Source organism: Hermetia illucens, chromosome 4 (genome assembly GCF_905115235.1).
Source record: "Hermetia illucens chromosome 4, iHerIll2.2.curated.20191125, whole genome shotgun sequence".
Classification (NCBI taxonomy): domain Eukaryota; kingdom Metazoa; phylum Arthropoda; class Insecta; order Diptera; family Stratiomyidae; genus Hermetia; species Hermetia illucens.
The window spans coordinates 5,452,599-5,466,772 of NC_051852.1; the positions used below are offsets into that span (position 1 = coordinate 5,452,599).

Here is a 14,174-nt window from a genome sequence, read left to right on the forward strand (position 1 = left end):
ATATGTCGTTGCTATTTAGTGCTGATAATGCCGAACGACTATCGGAACAGATTCGAATGGTGCGACTCCTTCATTTTTATCGCAGACATTCCTCTGTTGCCAATGAATTGGCATATATCTCCGCCTGGAATATGGTCGTCATTTCTCCGAGGGGTCGGGCCAGTTCGATATTCGTAAATTTAGGATAGCTTCAAGTGCCGCAGTCGGCGTAGTACTCATTGTTCCAGTAATACTTAGGCAACCAAGTCTCTGAATCTGTGTTAGCAGCTTCCTGCTGTTAGCAAAGTTCAGTCTTGGACACCAGACGATGCATGCATACATCAAAATGGGTTTTATTATGGATGCATACATCCAGTCTATCCATTTTGGTGGAAGTCCCCAGATCTTACCTATCGCATTCCAACAGCACCAGAGCAATCTGCAGGATTTCTAATATTGTTGCTGAATATGGCGTTTCCACGTTAACTTGAAGTCGAAATGCACTCCTAAGTACTTGACTGTTTATGCCAGTTGGATTTCCGCCTCTGCTAAGGTGGGTAGTGTATAGTTGCCCCAACTAACGTTCCTAGTGAACATAACTAGTCCAGTCTTCCTAGCGTTCATCGTGAGTCCATTGCGGAGGCACCAACTGTGGATTTCATGCAGAGTTGCATTCAAGCGGTCACATACTGGGTCCGCAAACTTGCCGGTAAATATTATGGCTAGGTCGTCCGAAAATGCTTGCCCGAAGACTGTTTTGTCATCCAAGAGCCACAGCAGGGTATCCATTACCAAGAGCCATAACAGTAGCCGACTTGATACGCTATGGATGGGTATTTAACAACCTCGAAATTGCATCTAGATCAGGCATTTGATAAAATAAAATGGCGAAACCGATCACGATGAGCCGATCCCGCTTGTGAACGGAACAAAGGCTGAAGAAAAACAAGAAAATGTGAGGAGCGACGAGCGCATGACAGCTCCGTGTCACATAGTTAAAAATTCCATTGCCCCTAGAGGGCGATTTAAACAAATCATTTGTTGGAAGGCCCTGTATTGATAATAGTCAACCTCATATGCTTCAGACTCTGAGTTTAATATTATTAGCAAATGCGAAGAATTTAACCTTCAACAGATACAAACAAGTCGGGAAACCGGAAGCTGGACGCTTCAGGTACGAAAGGTTTTGTGTATTTCTTAGTATGTAGCACCCAATATATCCATATATTATGTGAGAGTATCCACTTTCGGGTGATATTGACATTCATAGTCTTCGATTTTCAAAGAAGGAACAAATTTGACATATTATAACTTTGTTAGTAATAGTGCGATTTCCACCAAACTTGGTAAGATCATGCCCTATATTATAGCCTATATCACTGCAAAATTTCATGGTACTACGATGAACTTAAGGGGGGTTTCTAACCAATTACAAGTAGTAATATACTATTATTAACTTTATTTAAACAGATATCAGCATGGAAAGTATTTCGGAGCCTAGGCACCATATAGTGGCAGCCTCCTGATTTTTTTCAGATTTTTCGGTTTGGTAGTTTCTGAGAATGGCCCCCTTAAAGAAGTGATCACTTTCAACCCCCCGCGCTCCTCACCCTTCCAACGAATGTCAAAACTAAGATCGCCTTTGAAAAGTACTAATCGAAACCTTTAATTTGATACCCCACATGACTATATTTGATGAAAAAAACTTTTACACCCCCCTTTTGCATGTATGGGGACCCCCCTTAAATTCGAGGTAAAAGGATGTAACACATTGTATGCGCGAGCGTTCACAGTTCCCACCTTTCTACCAAATTTGGTGTCAATCGTTACAGACGGACAGACAGACAGACAGTAAACCGATTTTAATAAGGTTTTGTGTTTACACAAAACCTTAAAAATGGATAGGGAGAAGTAGATTCTTCGTGAATGGAGTTTTAATATTTCATTCGAATGTCAGTTATTATCATTAATTATGACGTCAGCATCTTATTTGTATGGCTTAGGATGCGGTAAATTCCCAGGAAATTGATAAGTTTTAACTGCCATAACTTTGACACTAATACTCGGATTTCCATAAGATGTGGCATGTGTATGCACGGGACAGTCCTCTTTGTCGGTCGGGCAAAATTTAGTACTCCCAAGATGAAGTTAAGGGGGGTTTTTCAGTCAATTTCGAAAAGTTGATAATATGTTTATTTTAGCAGATATTATAATGGGATATATTTTGAGGCCTAGATTTCATCTAAGCGCACCACCCTGTTTTTTTTTTTGGATTTTTAGGTGGGGTAGTTTCCGAAAATGAGTCTTGTCTCATTTTAAGTGCGTACATTTTGGCTCCTTACTCGTACACTTTGCAATTCATTTCATGCTAAACTAATGTCAGTTTCGGAAAGTACAAATCGAGACCGTTCATTTGATACCTTAGGCGACTCTATCCGGTGAAAAAATTTTTTGAATCCCCCTTTTGTATGTATGGGGAGCCCCCTTTAAACTCAACCTAAATTTATGCCACGCGCTGTATGCGTGGGATTTCATAGACAGACAGACAGACATTGAATAGATTTTAATATTAATTAATATTAATATTTACACAAAACCTTAAAAACAAAACTAAAATCTCCCCATGGCCCCCACCATTCATATAAGTTCACTTTGTATGATGATGACGTCATACATGTCTTGAAGAGCAACTAATTTACGTAAAATGTGTCCTGGCGTAGGCGCATGCCATCACTCCATCAGAGGCAGGGTATGCCGCGTCTCCTTTTTAGACTTAGATGTTGCCTTTATTTTTTCAGATTTTTGGTTGGCATAGCTGAGTGATGCCGCACTTTAAACTTGCACATTTTGACCCATTGCTTCCGTATTTTGCAACTTACGTCGAAACCAAAGTCTGCTGGTGAAAATCTAATTGAGATCTTTCATCTGATATTCGATGCGGGTGTATTAGGAGAAAACAAAATTTACATCCCCTTTGCTTATTTGGAGACCTACAGTCAGCCGCCCACAAACACTGAAACCGTACTGAAATGCGCCGTCGAAATGCGCTCGCACTCCTCTGTGCCAACCATCCTCAGAAACGTGAGAAGGGGGTCGTGTTGAACATTTCAGTCCCTCACGTATCCTTGCCGTGTACTGGGAGCTGGTTGTTAATTTGTTTGTTGATATTACTGGGGCACTTGCTAAACAAAAGAAAAACATTTAGAATAATTTGCGTAGACGAGATCACTCCAGCAACTCTGACCAAAATAATCCAAATGTGATGTTTGTCTAAAGTTTTCCTGATTTATTTTCCCTTTGCCTTGCAGGAATATCCACCCTTTTGAGTTCTCAACTACAGAATTCGGATTTGTAATTCTGGTAAAATTCTGCTATGTTAATATTCACACATATTCGCACATTATGTCGCAACCGACACCACCGAAGCAATTCAAATGTACTGAGAGCCATAACGAGTTTCTTCCGGGAGATTTTGACAATAAGCGCACTCCCAGCTCAGGACTGAAATTAACTAAACATGGGGACGATTACCAGTTGCTTTTACTCTGTCTGTGCCTCTGGCGAGTTTTGAAAAACAAAGCCTCAGACTTCCTTTTAGCAACGGAACTATCAGAATCGGAGAAATTTGACGATGTTGTCATCAAGTACACACACGAAGACACGACAGTCCTTCGTTTCCTCCAGGCCAAACACAAGGAAGCACCCCGTCCAACTGATTCAATTCATAAGATCACCTTCACAGACTTACTCCCTTCAGATGCAAGCGGAGATTTCATCCTGTTGAAATATTCTCCTTCGATTGTGAAGATCCTAGGAAAACGTTATCAAAATCCTGTGCCTGCCTTTTTGGAGGAAGCAGACATTCAGGAGTTCATACTATCAACAAACATTGATCTCGCTGAGGAGGTGGAAGAATATTTTGAAGTGGATAAGGAAGATTCCTTAGAAGAAGACAAGGTATTTGAAGTTCCAACTGAGCAAACCAGGAAACTCAAAATAAAGGAATCAGATAATGAACTGACACGTGAACTGGAAATTCTTTTCTACACCTCCTCCGACTTTGATGAACTAGTCGAAAAACTCGCCGATTGCTTACTACTTCAACAAAAATTCGACGGAACTTCCTGGATTTTCAAAGAATACTATTATCCTCTGGTGGTCAAAGGGTAGTATAGGTCCCGGGGCGAAACGTGGATTGGTACCCACGATGGAGCATAAAACCTGGGAAATGCCTGCTGAACCAACACCAACAGCTCTACTACCAAACCCTATCTCCACCTCCACGTGGTGACCGCTGGGAGCTCTTTCTTGAAGAAAAGCTGCAGACGGAGAAGGATGAAGGCGAGTCTCCCGCGCCTAAAAACGGGACAAATTGTACCAACTGGTCCTCCAAGTTGGGGGTTGGGTAGGGCTGACAGCCCTACACGGAAAACAACTTGTTACGAAGCCGCAACAGGAGCCTCGGATAGGACGGACCCGGCAACGAAAAAGGAACAACGATTTGCGCATTTTCTCATGGAACGTGCGCTCCCTGTACAGAGATGAAGCTGATAAGCAGCTAGCCGATACCCTGTCCCAATATAGGGCTGATGTAACAGCGTTGCAAGAGATGCGATGGACAGGGACCGGTTTCCTGGAGAAGAGCCACTACACCATATATTATAGCGGTCATCCAGTAAACCATGTGCTCGGAGTAGGTTTCTTAGTCAGCCAAAAAATGAAACCTGCTGTTATCGACTTTGAAAGCATAAGCGAAAGGCTATGCACTCTGCGCTTGCGAGGCAAGTTTAGAAATATAAGCCTCATAAACGTTCACGCCCCTACAGAGGAGACTGCAGAGTCGGAGAAGGATACCTTCCACGAGGCAGTAGAAAGAACCCTCGAAGCCTGTCCCAGATATGATATCAAAATCATACTTGGGGATTTTAACAGCCAAGTAGGGAAGGAGTCCGTATTCAGGCGATACGTTGGCTCCCATAGCTTACACGAAAAAACAAATGATAACGGACTGCGGACTATTCAATTAGCAGGATCACACGAAATGGTTGTTGGAAGTACCTGGTTTGCGCGGAAAGCGGTCCACAAACATACGTGGGCCTCTCCAGACGGGACAACTAAAAAATCATAAGTCGCCAGGAGCCGATGGAATTACAGCCGAATTGGTTAAATATGGAGGCGACCAGTTACACCAAGTGGTTCATCAACTTGTGCTCAAGGTATGGGACAGCGAATCAATGCCTGACGATTGGCAACGAAGCATAATCTGTCTCATACATAAAAAGGGAGATATCACACAGTGCAGCAATTATAGAGGTATCACGTTGCTGAGTACCATCTATAAGATATTCTCCACTATCTTGCTAGGCCGGATAGCCCCATACGCCCAGAACATCATTGTTTCGAGAAGGTGAAATGTGATAGTAGTGGTGACATGGAATCATGCCATTTTCCAGCTTTTCTTTGTTGTGCAAAGTATATGACTTGATCGAAGTGGAACTTTCTGGGGAGGATACTTTGCTAGGCAGCAAACTACTTTTCTGATTTCCTAATCTCCCTAAAGTTTTCATGCAATTGTTTTCCGAAAAGACTGTGGACTGTGGATAAGAACACAATCTTGGTGTCCCTAGCGTCCATTGTTGGGGATTTGTACATTTCTGCAGCTTTCACTGCCACATAATTGGTGGCACATTGTTCGAGCTCAGAGACTGCCAAAAGGTCAGTTAGGTCTGACTGACACCGAACATGCTCTCCTTCTCGTTGGTGAATGGTTAGTCACCGTTACGTATAGAGCTATTCGTCGCCGCGCCTGCAGTTTCTGCAAATCTGGTATTTGCACTTAAACAGGATCATGGGAATCTGAACTTTTTACCGGAGAGAGGAAGAAGTGGAAGATCCAGGATTCTAGCAGAATATGAGATTCAAGACGGACTCAGCCAGGGTTGCATCTTGTCACCAATAGGTTTTTGGTGAAGTTTTTCATGCTGCCTTCTTTAGAGAAAGTGAAGGAGTTCAATGATTTGTGACGTCATTTCTCAAAAACCTCGACTACGCTGATGACACCCGTTTGCTCTCTCGCCGGGTCATTATCCAAATGGCTCTGGATTTGGAGAGGCAGGAAGAGAAGAAACCGTTTATTTTTCTCAATAGTAGTTATTTCAAACTTTCGGTTAGAAAAAGAGAAAAAAATATAGAAGTATTCAATATACTCGTATCCGAGTGAAAAAAATTGATCAACCGATTGACGGCGATGCATTCAAGTGAGGCAAAAAATTGATGTATTCGATAAAGCAGAATGAAAGACATTTTGGTTGCAGGTGGAATACTGTTTTTTCAATGGTACACGCTTTAAACTTGTTAAAAAAACAATAATCATTGGCGTTCCATATGCAACAACCCTTTATTTTGCTTTACAATAACATTCATAGGAAGAAAAAGTAATAATAATAGTTGCAATATTAACAAACAGACAAAGAATAACATATGTATAAGTTACAACTGGAGGCAAAAGCAGCACCCGTTAAATATTTACATAAGCCCCACCAACAAACAAATGGCAGAACTGATCACGGCCGGCGCTAACCGGTATCTCGCAGCCACCAGTACCAGGATTTATCCTTTTCGTCCCGCTTAATACCAATTGATCTCGCTCTAGAGTACCTCCAGTCGAATTCTGGAGCCCCCACTGTCAAGTTCGGGGGTATTCTATTCTTTTGTCCGTGGCCCGCCTATGTATATGATACATAACCGAATCACCGGCAGAATCAAGAACTAGTGCATTCCTGTCAAGATACACGAACGCTTTGGGAGGAACCAAGCCTGTCGTGAGAGTTTTCTCGAAATACCTATCACTTGGGTAGAACAATTGCGAAACCCAAGGGTTCTCGCCATGCGAAACAGATCACACTACATCATTCCGAATCGATCTGATGATAACTGTGTCGATCCTCAGCACAGCAGCTGCATACATCACCTCATTCATTACATATGCTCATAGTTTAACGAAGCAGTCCTATTAAGCCCCGTGCAAGCACGCAGACATTTCCTTATTTTCTCCATTTGGGTAGCACTCAAATTAAACCAGATAGGACATCCGTAGGTGAGCACCGGTCTAACTAAAGTAAGATAGCAAATAATCTTAACCTTTTGGCTAAGATGTGGAACATAAAAGAGTCTTCAAAGAGACATGTATGCCTTCCGAGCGCTACATTAACTTACTCGTTAAATTGGAGACGCTCATCAGGGCTCACACCCAAGTATCTAACGCACTTCTTATGAGGAATGCGCTCAGAAATATCCTTGTTCGCGACAATGTGGAAATCTCTCCAATTCCTTTTCAAGTTCCTACTGGCGTACGCCAAGGAATTTCGAAACAGAATCGTTTCACACTTTTGCGCAATGATTTTCATCCGCCAGCTGTTCGTGAAGGACTTAATATCATTAAACATCTTCTTAAGTTCAACTTGCACCTAAGTTACCTTCTTGTGTGCCGTGTAGGCTATCAGATCATCAGCAAAGGCAACCAACAACCTTTTAGAAGATTTATTAAACTCGAACAAGTTGAGTAATTCGCCGGCAAATACTGCAAAAAGGGTTGGCGCAGTCACTGTCCCTTGCTGTAATCAATTCAGAACATGAAATTCTTTACTAGTAGTGAGATTTCCGTCCGTAATGACAAAGCACTTCCCATACAGCATACTAGACATCATCGCTACGAGGTGGCTGGGAAACTCGTTCTTCAGGAGCCTGAAAATCAGTCCATCCAACCAGACGGTATCAAAGGCCTCCTCCATGTCTATAAGGCAAACCCCTACGCACTCACCATTGTTAATCCTCCAGCAAATATCTGACGTTTCTTCGCTATTGCATGTACTGTCGAATGTCCAGATCGAAACCCGAATTGCGCATTCGACAATAATTCCTTCCTCTTGATATGCCCGTTCAAGGCCTTCAATACCAAAACCTCAAACACTTTGCTGATGTTAGACAGCAAACTAATTCGGCCGTAACTTTTGGTACTGGATGAATCCGTCCCTCTCTTTAAGATCGGGAACACTTGGGCTTTCTTCCATTGTCCTGGAAAGATGGAGTTTTTCAATAAATCATTCAACAAAATGCAATAACTGCGAATGGCAATGTCTGGTAAATGCCTGAGGACCACGTTGGGAATGCCATCCAGAGCGGATGATCTCTTATTGTTTACCCTTCTATATATGCAAGTTAACTCCACACATGAGACAAAGTAATCAAGCAGATTATCACTCGCTATGAGATCAGCCTGCAACGCAGAGCTAAACTGGAGAACTGTGGTGCCGTTCAGGCAATATTTGAAATTGTGGACATCTCGTTCTACAATTTCCGAAAGACGCATTGGCTCTAAGTCCTCTCTGGGCCGATGCACCGATTCAAAGTGCTCCCGTGTAAATTCGAGTTTCAGAGCATCATCCATCACGATGTAATTGCCTTGCGCATCAGCAGTTGGTGGTGTCTATACCTGGGTCAATAAGGTGTTGTATCTCGCTACCACCGACTTTAATTCTCGGCACAGTTACTGGTGGCTTCTTCCGGAATAACATATTTATCTTTGTAAACATGGAATCCGAATCGCTTGGTGAAAAACCCTTTGACTTCTCCCTCCGTTGGCAGTTCACTTCATTTACGTAATATTGACGGACAAGATCCCGCGCGATCTTTCGAAGTGATTTGAACTCAACCAATATGGGATAATGATAGTCCCCATATCTCCGATAGATTTTGTTGACGCAAGTGAGCAGTAGGCTTTTCAGTTTTTTCGGCCGTTTTATTGCTGCAGTTTCATATCCTTCCATATTATTGTGAGGTTTAATCTTAGGGATGACTTGTTCAACTGTATCCAGCGTCAAGTTCTCCAGCTTGAGAAAGTACTAAAGTATTTCCACGTTGCTCCTGTCACCTGGCGCAATTGTACTACCGTTTTCCCGATCAGGTGTATCATAAGGAAGAGTTTGTAGTTTCCGTTGAGGATTCTTAAAATTAAAGTTCATGCGCCCGTCAGCAATGCACAAATCCAGGTAGGAATTTGCCCTAGGCCAGGCTGGACTCATATAATTCGCCTTTATACTCTATCTGGTATTGCTCTATCCAAGATTTGAGGAATACCCCTCTGGGATTGCTTGTGGCATTTAGCCACGAGGTATGCTTAGCATTCAAGTCGCCAGCTATAATATAATAATTATGCAACCTTTTCAGTTTGAGTATGGTAAACAGAGAATGGAATTCCTCCTTGAACTTACCTCGATTCAAAAAAGCAAGCGATGACGGGTTTACGGTTTCTTACCAGGGCAGAGGCAAATCGTCAGACGCTGCCTCACCTCTGCCCTGGGAGCAGCGTGACCGTAGCGGCTCGCAGATGTTGAGTGCTCCTTTATATAATTCGTAGAACACGACATGCCTACGAATTATATTGAGCGCAAATCCGCCTTATTGACCAAAGCTTGGCCAGAGCTGAAAATATTGCGGGCCATAATGGTGGATTTCAGCGTCCGGTGCCAACGCTCTACCATCCCATTGGATTGCAGATGGTATGTGTTAGTCCAAAGGGTGAACTGAAATTGCATTCCCTGGTCAGTGTATTTTTCGATGACTTGCCGATTTGTTGTCCTGATGTTTGGCTGCGCTACGTCGTGAACCGCGTGGAACACTTCCTTGCGGAAGTTGGCCGGAATGTGTGGCGGGGGTCCCTTTTCTAAGTATTCGCAGTAGAGAGAGAGGTTCGAGCCGAAGATGGGCAACTCCGAAATTTATATTTATGGTTGGATTTGAGGCTCTGAAGTACTGTGTCTTGTCCCTGCGCCTTGGCGATAGCCGAGAAGTCGAGTGAGGCGGAGATCTTAACCTCGGAGACACGTGACAAAGAGTCCTTGCCGGACACGTGCTGGATGTCTGACGTAAACTGGCTTATAAAGCTCAGTTGTCGAAGCCGACGAGATGACGCTTTGTCGAGCTTTTGTTTCAAACCATAAGTGGGAGGCAATGTGAACGGCCTGCCTTCAACGGAGAAGCGGAAGTATTTAATGCTCAAGTACGCGGCGAGCAATTCTCAATCGTAAGTGCTGTAGTTCTGTTGAGCTGGGTTTAACTGTCTGGAGAAGAAGCTCAATGGCTGCCAGACTTGATTCACCTTTTAGTGAAGAGCAGCACCTACTGCGATGTCAGAGGCATCAACAAAAACGGTTAGGGTGCATCTTGTAGAGGAAATCTTTTGTTTTGGGGCCAGATAAGTACGCGTTCAAAACGGACTGGTGTTGGGCGGCCTTGGACAGGAAACGACGAAGTTTAGCATGCCCAAGAACTGCTTCACAGTTTTCGGACGCGGGAAGCTTGTGATCGCTTGCACCTTGTCTGGGTCGGGCTGTAGGGGGGGAAGTGGCCGAGGAATCTCACCGGTGTCTGGAGGAACTTGCATTTATCAACGTTTAGGGCTAAACCAGCCTCAAGGAGATGTTGAAAAATTCAGTCAAGATGGGCTAAATGCTCAGACTCTAAGGAAGAAGCGACCAAAACATCATACACGATACAGAAGTCGAGGTTTTGCTGGACCGAGTGGATGAACCTTTGAAAGGTTTGCGCCGCATTGCACAACCCGAAAGTCATCCGCGACTTGAAGAGTCTAAAGGGTGTGCATATTGCCGTCTTTGGAATGTCTTCTGGAGCTACAGGGATTTGGTGATAGGCCTTGGTTAAGTCCAAGATCGAAAAAATACGGCAGTTTGCGAGATGATGCGCAAAGTCGTGGATAGGTGGAATCGGATATCGGTCAAGAACCGTTTGTACGTTTAACCTTCTATAGTCCCCACAGGGGCGCCATTCGCCGTTTAACTTAGGGACCATATGGAGTGGGGAAGACCAATAGCTGTTTGAAGGTCTGCAGATACCCTGTTGGATAAGTTGCTCGAATTATTTCCTTGCAAAAGCCAGCTTCTGGGGTGGTAGGGGACGCACCTTTGAGGAGATAGGGGAACCAGTTTTATTAATGTGCCGCTGCACATTATGTTTCACTGGCTTAGAGAGACTACATTCGGTAGTAAGTAGTAAGTTTAACTTTTGGAGGAGCGCCCTATCACGAGAGTCATTAATGTCCTTCAAAAGTGCGGAAAGATTGTTGTGGGAGGGGGGGGGGGGGGGGGGGGTGATGAGATACTACCTTGACGAATTAAAATTAGTCTTGGGGTCTATAAGGGACCTGTGCTGCAAGTCCACTAGCAACCCATAGTGACACAAGAAGTCTGCGCCTAAAATGGGGAAGCTGACATCCGCCATGATAAATCGCCACGGGAACGTCCTACGTAAGCCAAGACTCACGCCCACTTGCCTGTAACGGCAGGTGTTGTTCTGCGCGAGGAATTTACCGCCGCAAGTTTTAAAGGTTGCGGGAATAGCCGGTGGTGCCGGGGTACGGGAGGAACTGAAACCTCCGCACCAGTATCAACCAGATAACTGCGCCTGCTGAGAGGGTCATAAATTGTTAGGCGACGTGGCGCTGCGTTTTGGGTGGCCGTCACCAGGACCCCCCGCGGACCGAATTTTTTGTGGAAGGCGCGAATTTACATGGGAGCGTACATCTGGTACCTTTTTCGCCGAATCTACGATGGTACCAACAAATGCTTGGGACCGTAGGTTGTCCTAACGACCTGCTACTCGATCGCCTTTTTCGGACAGTAGACTGCAAGCGAGCTCGCGATCTGCCGTCCTAACGCTGAGCGTCCAGCGTTGTCCTCATTTCCGACATGCTGGCCACAAGAGCGGCCATCTCACGCCTATTTCATCTAAACGCTGAACGGCCGCTATCGTGGGACGCGCCACAGCAGCCAGCGCTTCCAAAGAACCGGAGACGCACGCGAGGACCGCCTGGGTGCTCTCTTCGGAGACGAACCACAGCTCCGGGTTCCTTCGTCAAAAAAAGGAGGGACGCGCACAGCGAGGGCGGTCACTTGAGGGTCCGATGAGCCTGCCGCGTCTTTGTTGTCCAGAGACATGACAATAACTATGTTAAACGATGCGAGATCAGTCGAGGACGCGGCCATACCAAATTTGAAAAGACCCTAATTTGAAGACGGCAGACCGCACCTCCAAATGTCCATACGAAAGAGAAAAGAAAAACCACTGATGCACTCCGGAGCGAACGCTTGAAGCGCAGACCAAAATAAAAAAGTTTGATGTTATTCGTTGTATGTAAAGGGACTCACACACCATAAGTTCTGACTAAATTTCAGACAGACATTGAATCGATTTTAATAACTACAAAATAAAATTTAAAAGCGGAATCATTTTCTAAATACAATCTAGATTGTAATAAGCACTGAAGAAGGCAGCAACTGACTCCCGAAATATCCATTTATGTGTAAGTGTAACCGGTTCGCCCTTAGTTAGAAAAGCACCCTCCTTTCTGTTCATATTACTGAGGCGCTTGTTAAACATCTTGAGTAATTTGCCAAGACAAGGTCACTCCAGCAACTCTGACCAAAATAATCCAAAGTTTATCTCTATCTAAAGCTTTTTTACTTATTCCTCTCCTCGCAGGAATATCCACCCTTTTGAGTTTTCAACCACACAAGTCCGATTTATAAATCTGAGAAAATTCAATTCAGTTAATGAAAGCGACACCTGCTTCTCAGAACTCATTTCCCGGGGTCCTACCCCTCGGCGGCAGGCGACAATAATCTGCCTGACACCCCAACAACGAATAAAAGAGGAAGGAAAGAGAGCTGGAAACTAGTAAAAGAGGTATGCTCAGAAGCTAGGCTAAGATGGGCAGTGGGAACCTTTCAACCAATGAAATCTCCCGGAGCAGATGGCATTTTCCCAGCACTTATCCAGAGAGGCCTAGGAATTATCCTAGAGTCTCTTCTGAGGGTGGTAAGGGGGAGCATAGTACTGGGTTACATACGAAGGGCATGGAGACGGGCAAAAGTGGTCTTTATTCCGAAGGCGGGTAAAAAGGATCCTTTTCACCCTAAATCTTTCAGACCAATCTGCCTAACATCATTCGTACTCAAAACGGTGGAGAAGGTCATAGACAACTATATTAGAACTAACGTTCTAAAGCGTAATCCCTTACATCACTGTCAACACGCTTACCGGGCAGGAAGGTCAACTGAAACTACTCTGTATCAGCTGACAGAGGTACTACGGGACGCCATTGAAACAAAAGAAATTGCACTGTGCGCGTTTTTGGATATCGAAGGAGCATTCGACAACACATCGCACACAGAGATACTGGATGCCCTGAGCCGCAAAGGAGTGGGAAACACCCTGACACTCTGGATGGGCAAAATGCTAGAGAGCAGACAAATAGAGGTACAAACAGGTACAAAATCTATTATCATGAACACCACTCAAGGCTGTCCACAGGGCGGAGTACTATCGCCGCTGATGTGGAGTATGGTAGTGGATGAACTCCTGGACGTGTTAACTAATATTGGAATACAAGTCCAGGGCTACGCGGACGACATTGTTCTAATCTGTACGGGCAAATATGAAGATACCCTATGTGATAGAATCCAAACTGGATTAAGGGTTACTAGTGCCTGGTGCAGGAAGGTGGGACTGCGGATCAACCCAACCAAAACCACCATAGTACCATTCACTAGGAGGCGTAAGCTGGATCACCTGAAAGCCATAACATTACATGATATGGAGGTGAAACGAGAAACAGAGGTCAAATATTTGGGAATCACGCTAGACCAAAAATTACTCTGGAAGACACATGTCGGAAACACTTGTCGGAAAGCCACGAGGGCTCTGATGACTTGCAGATCCATAGCAGGAAAAAAATGGGGTTGCAGCCCGAAGATACTACTTTGGATATATACTGCAATAGTAAGACCAATGATTACCTATGGAGCGGTAATCTGGGCAGAAAGAACCCAACTCAGCACACAAGCCAGGGAATTACATAAGCTCCAAAGGCTGGCTTGCGTGTGTATCAGTGGGGCAATGAGGACATGCCCAACGGCATCCCTGGAGGTCCTTCTGGGATTAACCCCTCTCCATCTGCACATACAGATGCAGGCAAGGAAATCAATATTCAGGATGGCCGGTAGCATGAGTGAGGCGGGGAGCTGCCTAAATCGAAGGAAGATTGATATCCTTTCTAGGCGGTATCCCGAATTACTGATACCGAGGGACAACATGACAACGAGGTTTCACTTCGATAAGAA

At 44.5% G+C, this 14,174-nt stretch overlaps 1 protein-coding gene across 2 annotated transcripts in view; it reads right to left on the bottom strand.

The window, feature by feature from the left end:
- The window catches only part of LOC119654509 (TWiK family of potassium channels protein 7), a 644,233-nt gene that overhangs the window by 468,491 nt on the left and 161,568 nt on the right, over window positions 1-14,174 (bottom strand). The gene's annotated exons all lie outside the window — the stretch shown is intronic.